The following is a 15,619-nucleotide window of genomic DNA, read 5'->3' as shown; positions in this document are numbered from 1 at the left end:
TCGTTCCGCGAATGCCTAGGCTATTAAATAAAAAGGAGCCAATTAAATGGCTCCGGTACTCAATTAGGGATAACGTAGGCGACGCTTTATGATCGATGTATTATTTATGCGGTGCCACTAAAGCTAGGAATGAAGCCGGTGTTGATAATTTTTTCCACGTATACATAATTATCATCATGGTACATGGCATAGATAATTACATTAATGTAACCTTTTTCTTAAGCCACAATACTAATACAATACTATGTACATTATGTATGTATCTGTGGTACGATACCAGTCAAATTACCTAATGTTTACTGGTGGTAGGGCTTTGTGCAAGCTCGTCTGGGTAGGTACCACCCACTCATCAGATATTCTACCGCAAAACAGCAATACTTGATATTGTTGTGTTCCGGTTTGAAGGGTGAGTGAGCCAGTGTAATTACAGGCACAAGGGACATAAAATCTTAGTTCCCAAGGTTGGTGGCGCATTGGATATGTGAGCGATGGTTGACATTTCTTACAATGCTAATGTCTAAGAGCGTTGGTGACCACTTACCATCAGGTGGCCCATATGCTCGTCCGCCTTCCTATTCTATAAAAAAAAAAAAAAATGTGTTATCATTTTAAGCTCATCGAGACAAATTGACGTTTTTGGAAATACAATATACAGTTGCACTAAAATGACACTAATATATTTCGTTTATTATAGCACGAAGCCGTGACATTTAAGGTAGTGCCTAGTTAAAATATAAAATGAGGTTCGACTTTTAAACAATGCTAATAATAATAATTAGAGTAAACATTTTAAGCAGGTTAGTATGACTACACTATGCCGTGAATTATCATCGATCTCGATACGTGTTAACACGGAAATTATTATATCTACAAGTGCCCTTCGACTTTTATGGAAACTTGCTCATGTTGAACATAAGGTCCTAATGTTATTTATATCAATAATATAAGATAAATATAACGAGTTAGGTATTTATATTTTTATTACTAGACTTCTCGATTTGACTTCGGCGAAATTATACATATTCCTTGTATACTTTAATTTATTCCTCTATTAAGAACACAAGAGCTGATAGTTGATTGTTAATGATTACTACTATACGTAAGAATAGCCTTAAAAATATCTGCAATTACCCTGGCTCATATAGATACTTCAAGCTGCAAGGCAGGCATACAAGGCTATTGCTGGTTGGCGTTAATAAAATAATATTTGCAGCGTCATGTCATTTCAACGTATCCAGCCCATTCCTGTCTGCCTGCGATAATAACAACTATAAACAGTTTAAAATATTGTAATGTGCTACTCGTGTAGGTTTTTTATAATTACTTACACCTGCTAATAAATCCTAACTGGCTTTTGAACATGTGCGACTCAACACAAAAAAAAAACAAAAAAGGTGTCAACAATTTCGATGGCTAGTTTAACAACCAGCCTTGACCTTGAATGACCGCCATCAGATGATTTCGTACACATTCCGACGTGATTTCGCCAATTACATTTCAATCATGAAATTAGTTCCGACAATTCGCGGATCACGTGAGACGAATTGATCGATTACAGCACGAATGTTACATCCGCTTAGGATAACTAAACTCCTTTTCTTGAGCTACAAATTGTTTTTAATACTCAATAATTACAACTAGATTTGATAAACCAAGTATTTTATTGAATTATTAAAAATTTACACCAACCCACAAACGTGGCTCCTCTCGAAAGGACGGAGAGGCTGTACCCCTGTAGTTTTTTGTGGGTATTCGAACTACGCGTTCTAGTACACCGGCTCACTTCATGTGGAGGAAATGCGTAAAAGCGTTTTTTCAGCGAGAACAAAAAAAGGGAAAGCAAGAGGACATGACTGCAGAAATATCAGACACAAAAATAACGGCTTTACGTTCTTTCCGTGCCACAAGAGAGTATGAGTCATTTTCTAACTTCTAGCAGATACTGAGAATTCCTTGACAGCAAAAACCCAGTAACTTTTTATTCCATGGACCGTAGACTTCTGGATTTGCAGCCTTACAATGAAACAATAACATTGATTTAATGACGCTTTAAGAAATATCGGATTTTAACTTCATGAAAAATAATAACCGACGATATCAATCACCTTACAAATATTAGTGAAATCGAGTAAAGAGTTAGCAACAAAATGCATGGTACTTACAATATTGTATCATAAAATACATAAAGTACAAGTGTCACACAAATCCACTACCTCATTTTGACCAAAACAAATGTTGCCCGCTAACCTGTTACGCCTGCGCCATATAATAACATTATTAACTCTAAAATCTGATTTATAGTTACCAACTAGAAAGATTTATGTAAAGGCGATAATATTATGAGTTATTAAGTTATCAATGTTCTTAAAATATTTAAGACTATATTCAAACCTAATTATCTATTGAACGAATAAGGATACCGATGTAATATTACATATTAGATACTACTTTAACTACTAACTTTAGTAATTTTAAAAGTATATAATAAGGTCAAAACCTTTTCCCACCCAAAGTATTTTTTTATTAAAGTATATTAATTTTTTCTTTGATTGAAATTAATTTGAATAATTGATATTTATATCGTATATACGTAATAACAGACGCTCCTTAATGCTCAAAAAAAGCTTTAAAATTACATAATAATGGAATTAAAAAAATAATAGAGATATCGTGCTTTACGAAAAGCTGGCTCATACTTGGTTGTCATACTTAATTAAATCTTACGATTGTAAAAAGAAGCAAAGTTAATTAGAAAATAATAATAACAGTCTAATGTATAATACATGTAGTTATATATGTAGATGTAATTATTAGAATCTTAATTTGTAATTAACGTAGCGAAACATTAGAAAAAACTAGATATTAAATAAGAAAGATACTTGGAGTCAATGACTTTTTATTTGACTACCCTCATTTTTATTTCTAGACTTCTCCATCTTACGTGACTGGAAAAATATTTTTATTTGGAACAAAAGTTACTATCTGACGAACTGAATAAAATATTATTAGTAATTTAAAATTGTATATATTTATAATTACAAAAATCATTGTATTGATGAATATAATATTAATGATTTTGATACGTATCACGATAATTTGTAAAGTACCCACTTTTTATATTGTCTATATTGAATTTCGACTATTGTAACCAGTATTAAAAGGTCCCTTTAGAAAATATTTTTACTTACATAATGAAGTAAAATATCTTGATATCACAAATCTTTTTGCAGTGGATAAAATGTTCATTACATTTCAAATTGTGTGGGAGTGAAATTCAATACACTTATGGCAGGAAATAAAGAAAAAACTTTAAGATATCTTTGTGCTGGAGTTTGTTAAGGAGTGCACGTTCTATTCATTTTAAATTTTAGTTGTAATGAATAGATTTAACCATTAAGATCTTTCTTAGTCTTCGTTTAATTTCAAAGATTTTCTAATTCTTGATTAAGATTTACAGAAAACTGATTTCATCTTAAGATCTTTCTTTTGGAAAATTTTATCTTTAGTTAGTAAATTTTAATTAAACTTTTTTTATTCTTTAGCTATAATATAGCTATAATATTTCAATTGAAAGCAGTCGCCCTCATTTACAGTTGCTTGAATGATGAAACAAAATGAAAAACCCCTGACCGCGTTTTGTTATTACCAGTCGAAATAATACAGTGATATTGAGGCGCTCAAAATTTTGGGCACGTCCCTCGTTTACACCAAGCTGTTTATTTTGAATAAGGTTTCGTTAAGTAAAAGTAAACTCGAGGGATTTGAAGACCCAAATGATCTGAATGAAAAATTAAGGTTCGTTTGATTATTTTCAGCCGAATATGTAATAGAAAACTTGTTATTGAATTCAAAAAATAAATAAAATCATTCAAAACGTTATTCACTTTCGAAAAAAATATTAAAAAGGTAATTACGATAAACGATTTCATTAGAAACCACCGAAGACTTAATTGAAATAAAATACCCCTAAACGAGGCAGAGATTTAATTTAAAGCAAGATGTTCATTTCGACCATAAAATAGATTTTCGTCAACAACTCGCTCGGAAATATTAGGAGATTACCCTAAAACCATTAATTATGAACGTCAATCCGAAAATCAGAGTCGGGTTGCCGTTGAAATATAATTATGATACAAAACAATACGCTAGCAGGAAACGTGATGATGCCAATAGACACCATCAATCTTCTAACGAATTGTATAGCCAGGGTTACGAAAATATTTACTCATGCATCATATTATTTATTGCTTTGTAAAAGTAATTATTAATTCGTGGAATCATTTCTATAGATCAATGACCTTCTAATTATTATCCTTGTTATAATTAAATTTGTGATCTTCAACCATCACAAATTATAATTAATTTAAATAGCTTACTTTTGATCTTACAAGAGTATTATCAACAAGTATTGATTGATCTCATTCTGATTCACCTTGAACGTTCTTCACATTGAACTCTGTTTTGCGGTAATCGTGCAAGAAGCGTGATGAAGAGGCGATTTCCCAGGGGCACAAAAGAATCGATAGCTTTTGTGTTTCCCCCTACATTAAATTATATAGGAGGGTGCGTTCTACGACATCTGCCAAGTTGATCGGCTTTGCCTTTTATCAATATTTACCTATTTGATTTTAGAGTAATGCGTATGTGAAAGTCAAATTGTATTTGTTGTCGCGGATGAGCCGCATACTTGTTTTTTAAATGTTTATTTATTTTCGTACGAAAACATAGCTCGACTTTATTTACTTAAATAATCATACATTTAAACATTAGCAGCTTTACTTATAAAATTTTGTTTTGCCGGTGCTTAGTTAAACAAATATTTTGTCTTCTTCTTTCGAATGTTAAATCATTAATAATAGAAAGAGAAATCAGTGTTTACCTAAATATCCGCTAAACAATGTTTATAAGTAAAGCCGTTAATGTTTTTTTAAGTCAAAATCGTTGTATGTTCAGTTTAAATCATATTGACCTTATCTTTTATGATTTTTGAATGTATATGAATATATTACATAACTTCGATATGGAAACTCAAATATTTTTTATCATTTGATATTGAAACGTTTAAAAACCCCAGAAAATAAGCGACTTACCGGTACGGTTACCTTATCGGTAAAATTTCTATTTTAAATCATTTTTATGTTCACGAGTGGTGGAATATGTACCGATATGAAAAATTTATTATATGTCCAATAAAATGAATCACTTTAAAATGATAAATAGTTCAACTGTAAGAGGACGATATCAGATAGACAATTTATGACATATCCGCAGAATGGAAAGTTGAGATCTTTGAATGAGATTTTTTATTTATTTATGAGTAAATAATATTTGTCGAAACTCTTTGGTAAGCAGTGAAATAAACATTACGATTAAAAGTTTTTTTTAATTATTAACAGGTTTTTTAACTGTTTTTCTCTAACTTTATTAAAATAATCTGGAATTCTTTCTCATATTGCTCAAGTTTTATATTTTTTTAACATAATAATCCACACCACACCAATAAAATGCACGTGAAATTTATGACGTCCGATAAAAACAATCCGAAGATAAGCACAATAAAGTTACGTACGACTACTTAAATGGTAAAAGGAATTCACTTTATAGGCTACGTTATTTATAACAGCCTCATCATATATCGTGGATATAAATGTGAACTAAATATAAAATCATGGAGCAGCTGTATTCCTGCTACTGCATCCACATCAAATTTAGTTATCCCAGTAAATCTTATAATATATAGGTCTATCTTCTTGTTTTTCATTACGACCGGTTCAGTGATGTCATGATAATGTAACAAACAGACGGAGTTAAGAGAACGCGTGAATCTTAACCGATGATCGTGGGTTCAAATCCGTGCAAGCACCCTGAATTTTCATTTGTTTAATTTGTGTTATAATTCATCTCTTGCTTGACAGTGAAGAAAAACATCGTGAGGCGTGTGTCTAATTTCACTGAAATTCTGCCACGTGTATTCCACCAACCCGCATTTGAGCACTGTGGTGGAATAAGCACCAAACCTTCTCCTTAAAAAGGGAGAGGAGGCCTTAGCTCAGCAGTGGAACATACACAAGCTGTTACTGAATGTTATTTACATTTAAGTCTGATGCGAAGTACACAAACCCGTAGTATGTACATATATACAAATGCTTTAGTGGGTCATCATTTTTTTAGGTTGAGCTGGAATTTAGAATTTTACAGTCTATGACGTATGTTTTATTTCACATCATCTGTACCAAATCAAAAAAAATAGAAATCATAAAAACGTTTAACGGATTTTTAAAAAGCATGTTCTCAACTTTAATCTGTTGTTTTATATAAATAACAACTATTAAACAAAGTATATAGGATGAAATTGCTTGAGGTTCATAACATTTTTTTTCAAATTTAAAATATCGATAGCATTGCACAAATCCGAACAGAAACATAATAAATAATGGACATACTTTGAAGGACTTGAGATACAAGAGTAGAGTTAATGTCACAGCAAACTTTATAATATATTACATCAATAAGTTATTAGTATACAGAAGTATATATAAATGTCATACTAATTGAATTTGAATGGAAGAATAATGATGAATGTTTACCGAAAAGTAAACATGACAATAATAATTTCTTACATATAATGAATAATCATTTATTTAAGACGTAACTCAACTAACAATAACACATTTAGGAAAAGCCTCTTACGACATATTTATATTTATTATTAATTGGTTACAAATGTCCCATTGACAGTGTTCTTTTAATAAAAGATTTGTCAGGATTAGTGAGCATTAGAAGTATTCGTAAGTTGATACGCGGGTTCTTACAAGATGTTTTTCGTTGTGTTATTTGAGCAAGTTCATATCAACTTTACGAACAATAAGACAAACATATTTTCACCTAAGAAGTAGTAAGATTGCTCTCAAAAAAAAGATTAATTTTTTTAAACCAATATATCTTACTTGCTCCAACTCATTGTTTTATATTTTAAGCAGTAACACTACTTAATATATATATATATAAAACCGCTGATAAGCGACAATTCCAACTTTTGTCGTACATTTCTTTGCTTAAAATTATATTTTTAATTTAAGTAATGTTGAGTAAATATGGGGTAAGTAAAATAAATAAATAATGCGTGAACATCAACGCTTAGTTGCTCGGTGTTATAAAACACACTAAATCTTTTTTATGAGACATTGTCAATAACAGTTTCCTCAGACATGTTCAAGATACACGGGTCGTTAGACTCAACGATTCAGCTATGAACCAGATATGTTAGAATGACATATCTAATCTCGTCAAAGCAAACACTTGGTGATGGTGTTGCTATCGAGAACATTATCTTGAGGCTTGTAGGGAAACGCTATAAATACTTTCCATAAATATATAGAGGAAGAAGCGAGAGTACATACTTTTTAAATAATTTAATCAATTTATCACTCTCTGAAATTATATTTTAATACTAATAGAGATTTTTGCTAACGAAATATAGTATTCAGGAAACGCTCAAGAGAAATTTATATTCTCAGCAATTTACTGGTTTATAATTATACTTTAATTTGTGAACTAAGGAGTTTTTGTTAAATATCATCCGATCTTTGAAAGTCGTTAAAGAAAAGCAGTAACAGCTTTAATAAGGGATTTAATAAAGGAACTAATTATCGTAAAGGGGTTGATGATTATTATCAGATCGATATTTGTAAAGATAAGTATACCCGAGCCTTTGCGGACCTTCCGAAGGACGCGAGGGAGGTCGAGACATTTAATAAGTTAGTAACGAAGTAGTTTTGAGATTAAGATTACGAGATATGTATCTAAGAAATATTAAAATTAATGAGCGACTGAATGTATTTATATTTACTTTTAATAATAAATAGTTTCTGTTTAAATATGGCAAACGAAATAAATCACATAGTGAACATATCGATATATAAACCCACAATTAGTTAAATAGTAATAATGTTTATTATTTTTGAACTTCTAAACAATATTGTAGAATTTAGAAGTACAGTATATACATAAATATATTTCATTAAACAGGTACATATTTAAAATCAAAAATGTGTGTACAAATAATAGCTTGGAATAATATTAAAAATTATTAAAGAATACTTAGTAACGTTATATCTGTCATCATTGGAGCTATTTCACTTACCTGAAACAAAATAATGAATACTCATTAGATAAAAACAGAAATAGTCATAATGACGAAGCGTAGAAATAATGATGCGAGCTTAGCAACTTATAATGACACTTGTTTGGGTTAGTCGTGACCGCTGGATCTACATTTGAGCAGAACCATGTTTAGTGAGGTTAAAAGCAGATAATACATTTTTGAATTGTTTCACTTTTCGTTTTGATATAAGAAACCAGTGAGGCAACTATATTTGTTTACTAAAGTATCTTAAAAACAATGTTTTTCTTACTATTCAATTAAAATTATTATTATAACTCATAACTAACTGCAGTCTACAGCAATACAATATATAAATTAAAATAAAATAACAAATTATAAGTTACTATTTTACAAAATCCAAGAATGACCATTCTACAGAAAACATTTTCTCGTATACTTCTGAAACTACTCTGAGTATTATATGAGCTCACACTCTTTCAATTGCGAGGTTTTTGTCCTCGACCTAGGTCATTTGCCAAAAATAGCACAAAAAATGTCTCCCTAAATAAGTGAGGCACATCAGGTCGAATTCTTCTGGCCATTATTTAAAGGTACCATGTGCCCTTTACAGAACTTTCAATACCCGTCATTGTTCCACCCTGCGTTCTGAGCCTTTGTGTCTACCCTCGGTCTGCAAATGTGCCCTTGGATAAACGATGACCGAATTTGCTTCGGAAATATGTTTTTTATTTCGAAGCCATAAGACCTATTTTATGTAAATTAAAGAACAGAACGACATCACCGAGATTTCACGTTATTAAATAAGTTTTCGGTATAACAGAAATGTTTTAGTAAGACAATAATTAATAATTGGTTTGAAAAGACTTGTGTGCGGAATTATTCAAATTTATAAATCAATTTGATTTGTTTTATAATATTGTAAGTTATATAAATTATTATTTTTCTGCTTTATCAAATACCATATCATATTCATATTTATTTTCGTTATACTTTCGCTACAAATCTGAGCTACGAGCTATATTCTTATAGCCTTTAAGTTTATTCCATTTATTTCATCACATTTAACAAACACAAAACTAAATCCAAACGGACTCTCCGCAGTTCATGATAAAGTTTAAATTGTCTTAACGACATTATTTAGCAGTTGCAGGGAATTAGTCGAACTTTTGCGACACACGTGTGCGATTACAATGGATTGAGGCGACTATAGAAAATTTGGTCTATTGATGTGGGATCATTACCCGCGGAATATTTTTTCAAACAAATTTTTCAACAGCTATATTGTTTACTAGGTTTATTTTATTTAAACAAATTCAGTTGCAAGCTTTGCGTTACTTTAAAAATTAAAAGCGTTTTTGAGTAGATTTTTGCGCTTCTTTTTTTTACTTTTAACAAATAATATAAATTAATTTTATAATAACATAAAATAAATTGAATAATAAATAAACAAGAACAAAATGAAGTACAATCAGTTACAGAAACATGACGGAGGTGCAGTCGTTCGTATTCATAAGAGTAAAATCAAATCAACCATTACTGATACATTTATCAGGTACATAACATCCCTAGCAATCGATGGGAGGAACTGGCAGAGGACCGTGCCAAGTGGCGACGCCTTATTCACGAAGGTCAATCAAAGCATGACAATGACTGGTTAAACCTACTAAAAGAAAAACGCACTAGGCGTCATGAGCGGGCTTCAAACCCCCGCCCATCTGGGGGCGCATACACTTGTCGGAAGTGCGGCCGGAGGATCCTCTCTCGCATTGGTCTATTCAGTCATGAACGCAAGTGCCTTCGCGATGCCGCTTAAATCATCTGTCAAAGATGCAGAGGCCTATATATATATATATCAGGTACATACAGGTATACGAATAAATTTGACTTACACAATAACTTAAATCAAATCAACGTCACAATATATACAACTTACGTTAAAACGTAATTGCGTATCCTTTCCTTATGCAGCTAAACAATTAGCTATTAAAATCTTATACGCTTTATCATTTCTGCATATTATTACACCAGCTATTTGATGCAAATCAGTGGGAACATCCCTAAATGGAAAGGCAATCTGAGAGAAAAAGCGAAATGGTTAACTTTTTATAAATGTTTATGTGGATGCTTTGTCCCGATGTCTAAATCACAAAAGGATTTTTTAGGGCGACAAAAGCTGTTTGACTTTTATTAAATTATTTTCAACGTTTTGCCGAAAATCGTGGATAGTTTTATTGTTTGGTGACGAATAAAATGCGAGTTTTTTCGACACTTTTGTGATATTTAAACTCTACAGTTAACGCGATACGTTGACGTTACGTATGGTAGTATTACACGATGTCCTAAATCGATATTTATTTTTAAAATCGCATGAAAATTTAGCAAATATATATATATATATATATATATATATATATATATATATATGCTAAATTTATATATATATATATATTTAAATATATAAAATAAGCTGTTGAGACCCACAACATTCCGCAACTACCAACTAAATCCAGGTGCATTACACTAACGAGCTCTTGATTTACAGCTATTACATACGTTAAGGCAAATTACGCGTAATTGAAGTTTTCCGAGTCTAGTAATCGCCCGTATTATGTTATCAAATTGATGTTATTAGGATAATCATGTAGGTGTCATATTTGTTACGGCTTCATCTAGAAAAGTGATCTCTTTTAAAGATTATTCTTATTTCCTATCATTGCCTTCATATTATTATGCCGTCTAAGCTATATCCAATGACATAATGATACCTCATAACATAATTGCTTGTTACCAAAGGAAACTCTAATTTCTCATTTCTTTTAGTTTATTATATGTTGGGTAAAATTGTAGCATTCATAGATGTCTTTCAAGGTCAATAATAATAACAGACAATTAAACACTAGAAACATTCATATTTTAAGTAAAATCAAAAAAATCAATTCCGAGTAACGATGCGATCCACATCTTGGAAGTCATTCAATTGATTTCCCTTATCAACTCCTTTGTTTTCAAGACTTATTTCATAGGGACGTGTAATTATATGTCTTAACAAAGCAAACAAAACATATTCCAAGATTAAAATCATCCAGGGCTTAATATGAGATTAAGGACAAAGATCTTTGTGAGGTTCACGAAGCTGGGACGAGCGCTATTGTGTCACCTTAATTGTTATTGTACTGAATTAATTTGGTAGCAGATTTGAAGGCTTTTGTCATGTACATCTCTATGAGATCTTGTAAATGTATCATTTATAAAATATCTTCATTTATTTACCAGACCAGACTTTTGGAGCTACTGATTTAGTTATTTTTAACAAACGTAAGCTTAATTACGATTTCATGAAATTCATATTGCTGATCATTCGAAAATTTTATGTTTCCAATCGTGTCTACGTTCGACAATAAGTTGAATCGTTAAGGTATTTAAACCTTAGCAGAATAAACAAATTTACTTTCACTTTTTACTCACATTTAAAATTCTACGATAAATTTATGATAAAAAGCACATAAAGGTGTGAAAGACAAGTGCATTATACATTTTAGGATAATATTTCAGAAAACACTTAATCAAACTATTTATCATGTGTATTACTAATAAGACCTCTAAATATACATACATAGAAGATATTTACAGTGAAAACGTTAATAAAGGATTAAATCTACTCCAACCATTTCCTTTACAATTTCAAACGTACGAACTGTAATAGCTAGATCAAGTTAGAAACCCTATTCTGCGAGATGGGATGGAGTGTAGTGCTTATGTCGAGCATTACGAGCCTATTTGTGGCGAGTGAAACCTAACAGCACCACTCTAGGCGTCCGGACCGACCTAATAATCTTAATGTCGCAGTTAGTATTGAATATGAAAAATCGGTGATTTTTCTTAGTAATGGTGTATAACATTTTAATAGTTATAGTTTAGAATTATGTGTGTTAGATCAAAAGATTTACAACTTATTGCTCTTAGATTTTAAGTGTTCTAAGTCTAATCTTAATGTCGCAGTTAGTATTGAATATGAAAAATCGGTGATTTTTCTTAGTAATGGTGTATAACATTTTAATAGTTATAGTTTAGAATTATGTGTGTTAGATCAAAATATTTACAACTTATTGCTTTTAGATTTTAAGTGTTCTAAGTATTAGATTAACTATTCCTAATTAAGTTTGAGAATCCTTGTAGCATATTGTTGTTCGGTGTAGTACCTACAATAAACATAACAATAAAAAGTACAAAAATAATTTTTGTATTATATTACATAGGTTTATACATAGGTATATACATAGGTTGGTATATATATATGTATACATAGGTTGGTAAAATTATCTGAAGATATTTTTTCAGGCTGAATTCGATAAACCTTCCAACATGATGTAAAAAATATCTTGTTATATATTGGTAAATTCAAAAAATGAACTCTACGAAAAAAAAAATGTGAAACGAATATTTGTGGTTAGTATAATTTAGCTTTAAACAAGGGTTTTCATTTGATTTGTAACGAACCATTCTATATTTTTATTTTCATTGTTTGTTATTTTGCACTAAGACTGATTTGTTTCGTATTTTCAAATATGTTTTATAAAATGGGAGACTGCGGAAGCTATTTAAATAATGGCTCTTACAGTTACTTTTTTCTAGATTTACTTATCAAAAACTAGTTACAAATGTCTGCCGGAATTTACGTAATTTTAGCAAGGTATCAAATTTTATCTATTTGCCTAACGACTTGTCCCGTAGCCTTGCTGGCGATACCGAGTCCGACATGGGTTGTACGTGACCCCAGCCAGATAACCCGCTCCTACGTGAGTCGGACGAAACGACCCCCGATAAAAATAGCACACGAATTTAGCGATCTTAGAAAAAGGGTTACGTAGAAAAAGGGAACGTGTTGCGAATAATTGTTTTAATAAATATTACTTTTCGTAAGTGAAATTTGGTGAAGATATTTCTATATACGTTGTTTGAATTTCAAATGTCTTAAAAACACTTTAAAAATAAAACTAAAGCATAATTGACATAACTCATTTAAATGTAAAATGTGATAGCACATGAAAAAGCAACTCAATCAATATAATAGCTAAATGTACAAAAATGAACAATACGTCTGTGGATATTATTGTTAGTTATATAAACAAATCCAATTAAGTCTTCTATTATGTACAGAAGTACAAATACCAGAAGTTACTAGTGACCAAATACTGACCAACGTTTTTTTTTTATAGAATAGAAAGGTGGGCGAGCATTTTGGCCACCTGATGGTAGGTGGTCACCAACGGCCTTAGACATTGGCATTGTAAGAAATGTTAACCATCGCTTACCAATGCGCAATTGAGAACTAAGATGTTATATCCCTTGTGCCTGTAATTACACTGGCTCAATCACCCTTCAAACTGGAACACAACAATAACAGGTACTGCTGTTTTGCAGTAGAATATCTGATGAGTGGGTGGTATCTACCCAGATGAGCTTACAAAAAGCTCTACCACCAGTAAAATAAGCCGTTTGGGTAGAATGAGCTATTGTTTGTATTAAATCTGTCAAATAAATTAAACTTACCCAAGCAAACGTTTAATCAAATAGTATGATAAATTAATGTATGTGATCACTTAGCGAAAGCAATTTCACTAAGAGAATCAACTGTCATCACGCTGTCGGCGATGAGAGCTGAATAAATGCTGACAACGTCTAGTCCCCTCTTATATTAGAGGTATCGTTTCCACTACACAAAGCGGTTTACTAGAAATTACATTGCGGGTCGGATATTCAATTAGGCTTAATTTAATATAACTTGAAAGTAAGCCAAATTGCCTTGAATTTTTTTTATATGAATATTATTAGAATTTTTTCTTTGTCTGTGGTTTTTTAGTGAAATTCAGAATTTTTCTTTAAATAAAAATGTTTTTCGTGTTTATTTAGATATTCAAATTTGTGATACCGGGATAGAAATTATCCTAAATATTATCCTAAATGTTATCCTTGACAATAAAGGTATGACGTAACAAAATGTTAAAAAAAGTTCGTACTCTGTATGAAAAAATAATTTATACACATTTTATTATATGTACATCATACAAGGAAAGAAATAAGAAGCAACAAACTTTATACAAGATTCAACAATTCTAAGTTAGGTAAGTCTGCTATCTTGGTCCTACTGTTTGTTCAATATTACAAAAATGCTCCTTTCATCCCGATACATCACTCCTACCTTACGAGTCCCTGACTGTTGCCTTTGTATACACGCTTTAACTACTATCAACGGAACTAGAACAGTCGACGACTTTCATTTGAACCCCGCTATTGTTCTGGAGGCTGTGAGCCCAGTGTGACGGAAAATTAAAAAGGCAATTTCCTAAATGAGTACTTACTTTAAACAATTTAGTTTATTTCTTGTATATTCATTTATGGCCAATAAAGAAATCTACAACAACAATAACTACGACTTATATATGTATAATAAAAATGTCATCCAGACCGATGTTGGCCACGGCGGCCAATCTCAAGAGAGATTAGCCAACTATGCAGGAGATATTATAGTGCACAAGTGTGTGCTCAAACACAGGTACACTGTCTATTCCCTAACTCTCATAGTCCGATGGGTAGGCAATCCGACACGACCGGAAAGAGTTTAGGCGCAGGATCAACGGCTTTATGTGCTTTCCGAGGCACGGGAGTGTATACACTTCCAACTTTCCAGACTTCGGGCTGCTACTGAGAATTTTCTGACAGAAAATCCCAATAACATTTTATTGGCCCGACCTGGGAATTGAGCCCAGGACCTCCAAGTCTGCGGCCATACATCAAGCCACTAGACATACATATAAGTACGATATAGTGTTTTATATTAAGAATGGTTTATTTACTAAAATGAATTATTATGTAACCTACATTTTGTGTGTAGGTAGGTTAAAATCAATTAAATTAAACCAACGTGAAAGATATTAGTTACAATAATATTAGTTTCGTTAAACAAATATACACGATAGATATTTATGCACACTTGATTTTCTTCAAGCCACGGATATTGTTAATACTATAATAATTGAATATCTTGATATAATCCTCACTTAAATACATAATTACAAAAAAATTGCATTCCAAAAATTTTCAGTGATGCTGCCTGGAAATTAAAACATGCAGGCAAATAAAATAAAATACCAAACTTTAAACCAATAGGATACAAGAAAGGCACGTCTGTGGAGACTACAAGACAACATAATAAAATAAATATGTAACAAAATACAAACAAATAATTCACTTCTATTCCCCAGATAAGAAAACCTTTTATCATAATTAAATCGAAATTCGAACGCTCTACAAATAATTAACAGAAACCTACAAAAACTCTTAATTAGCCTTTTTTGACATAAACTAAGAATCAACTGCATACTACATTAATGTTTAAATATAACATAAATATAAAATAAAAATATACTAATCGACAACAAAAATGACACGACCAAAATGAAATCAGACTTTATTAGAGCGCTAGTTTAATATAAT

General features: G+C 31.2%; 1 protein-coding gene across 6 annotated transcripts in view; it reads right to left on the bottom strand.

The window, feature by feature from the left end:
• The window catches only part of LOC126770501 (caskin-1), a 249,340-nt gene that overhangs the window by 84,933 nt on the left and 148,788 nt on the right, over positions 1-15,619 (bottom strand). The gene's annotated exons all lie outside the window — the stretch shown is intronic.

This window comes from Nymphalis io, chromosome 9, assembly GCF_905147045.1.
Source record: "Nymphalis io chromosome 9, ilAglIoxx1.1, whole genome shotgun sequence".
Classification (NCBI taxonomy): Eukaryota; Metazoa; Arthropoda; class Insecta; order Lepidoptera; family Nymphalidae; genus Nymphalis; species Nymphalis io.
The sequence above is the reverse complement of the archived record's forward strand: the minus strand, read 5'-3'. Positions and strand labels throughout refer to the sequence as shown.